Source organism: Peromyscus maniculatus, chromosome 14 (genome assembly GCF_049852395.1).
Source record: "Peromyscus maniculatus bairdii isolate BWxNUB_F1_BW_parent chromosome 14, HU_Pman_BW_mat_3.1, whole genome shotgun sequence".
NCBI lineage: Eukaryota > Metazoa > Chordata > Mammalia > Rodentia > Cricetidae > Peromyscus > Peromyscus maniculatus.
The window spans coordinates 77,958,216-77,960,525 of record NC_134865.1 but is presented as its reverse complement, the minus strand read 5'-3'; the positions used below and the strand labels follow the sequence as shown (position 1 = coordinate 77,960,525).

Here is a 2,310-nt window from a genome sequence, read left to right as displayed (position 1 = left end):
TTGTCATTTTGATCATGTGTGTGGGTGCATGTGTCTGTGTGTGGAAAAGTGCACATGAGTGCAGGTGCCCACAGAGGCCAGAGACCTGTCAATAGAGATGATGGGCTGCATGATATGGGTGCTGGGAATCAAACTCAGCTTCTCTGCAAAAGCCATGCCTGCTCCACTGCTGACCACTGAGCCGTCTCCCCATTCCCTTATTTAACATTTTCAGTCTTTCGTTTTGTTACTTCTTAAAGGGGGGCTGTGAGATGACTGTGGATGAAGGCCCTTGCTTCCAAGCCTGACACCCCGAGTTTGATCCCTGTAACACACGTCAAACACCAGCTTCAGTGGCAAGCATCTGTAATTCCAGCACTCCTCTACCAAGATAGAGGTGGAGACCAGGTAATCAATCACCCAGAAGCTCATGTACACAGACAGCAGCAAAAAAATGACCAGAGAGCCTCCTGCCTCCAAAACAAGGTAGAAGGCTGGAACTGACCCCCCAAAAGCTGCCCTCTGACCTCCATACATCAATCACAGCACCTGCACAACCACGCTCACACAGGCATACGTACAAATAAATAAGATGTCCAGGAAGCATGGGGGCGGTGTACTTGCAGAGAAGATGAACCCGTGGGACAGCCTGGTGGGGGAAGACCCACCCTGAATGTGGATAGCACCTACAGTCGGCCAGTGGCCGGGATGAAAAAAAGCTGAAGGAAGGCAGAGTGGGTGGGCATGCGAGCGCCTCTCAGCCAGAGTGTGTGGGGGAGAGCATGAGTACCAACAACCAGCATTTGCTGACAGTGTCGTCTCGTTTCTCTGGCCCTTCAGTGTGGACTCAACACCAGTGACGAGCCAGGGAGCTAGCTCCAAGGCTTTCAGTCCACACTGGGTCTGCTGAGGCATCCAGCTTCTTGAACTGGCAGACACCTGTTCCTCTGCCTCTCCAGGAAACAGCCATTTTTGGACTACCCAGCTCCATCCCAGAAGCCAGTCTGAGGTGTAAAACACAGCACACACACACATTCCATTGTTTCTGTTCCTCCAGAGAACCTTGCCTAACACACCTCCCAAGGGCTGGTCATCAATCACACTGCAGCCAGAAAATAATACCAGACGGGGACCCAGCAGACAGACACCTCCTCACACAGTGTCACTTACAGCCCAGGGGGTCTGTACATTTTCCTGTGGTGAGTACAGCCAGAGGCTTTTTAGATTTGTGGTGCTCACTCTGGCTGCTCTGCTCCCTCATCATGGACAGAAAGCGGGCACGGACGCCAACCACGATGCTGGACAGTCCTCAGGACTCAGGTTGCTAATCTCTGATCTAAAGAACAAATGAGGTAAATTTGAGCTGACAGTGCACTTTGGGTTGTCTTGCTTTGTTGGTTGTTGTTAGGTGAACGTTGCTTGGTTAGTTTTCATTTGTTTATACATGTGTGTGTGTGTATGTGTGTGCATATGTATATGTCTCTGCCTTTGACTCTGTGTGTGTGCTTATGTGTGTGTCTATGTGTATGTGTGTCTCTGTGTGTATGTGTGTATGTATGCATGTGTGTGTGCATGTGTGTATGTCTCTGTGTGTGTCTATCTGTGTGTATATCTGTGCTTATGTGTGTGTGCACGTGTGTATGTCTGTGTGTGTGTATGTCTGTCTGTCTGTCTGTCTGTGTGCATGTATGCATATGTGTGTGTACTCATTGGGGGCACACTTGTGTACATGCATGTTTGTCCTGAAGACAGCCTTGGAAGTCTCCTCAGAAACACCACCCATCTCCTTTGAGACAGAGTCTCTCTCTCTTGCTGGGGGCTTACCAGGTAGAATACCTGGCTGGCCAGGGAGACCCAGGGACTCTCCTCTCTGCCTCCCCAGCCTGGGATTTTATCACATATAATCATGCTCAGCTTTTTACATGGGTTCTGGGAATCGAACTCAGGTCCTCCACTCCCAAAGCAAGTACTTTACCAACCAAGACATCTCCCCAGACTGGGTTTGTTAGGTTTTTTGAGGCAAGATCTGGCTGTGTTTCCTGGTTTTTCCTCAACCTCACAATCCTCCTGCCTCAGCTTCCCAAGGTCTGGGATTACAGGCATGCTCTTTGGGTCCTAGTTGTCTCTCTGTGAGCCTTTTCTGTCTCCAGCCTGCCTGTGTGCAGACTTCTCTCCTCCTAGGACTCCCTGAAGCCTTGGGAGCCACTGATGAAAGCAGCAAGCGTTTGCTCTAGAGTATAAACTGGGCATGCCCTGTTCCCAGTGAGGGGACAGTAAGAAGTCTATGACAACCACCCTATGTGGCAATATGACACTTCCAACATTCCTGGG

The 2,310-nt window shown here is 50.1% G+C and overlaps 1 long non-coding RNA gene across 1 annotated transcript; it reads left to right on the top strand.

Moving 5' to 3' along the window:
• Positions 1 to 245: 245 nt before the first annotated feature.
• On the top strand, positions 246 to 1,353 carry LOC143268557 (uncharacterized). The gene is made up of 2 exons (XR_013044621.1): positions 246 to 387; positions 1,037 to 1,353. It is a non-coding gene; the product is annotated as an uncharacterized LOC143268557 (long non-coding RNA).
• Positions 1,354 to 2,310: the final 957 nt, after the last annotated feature.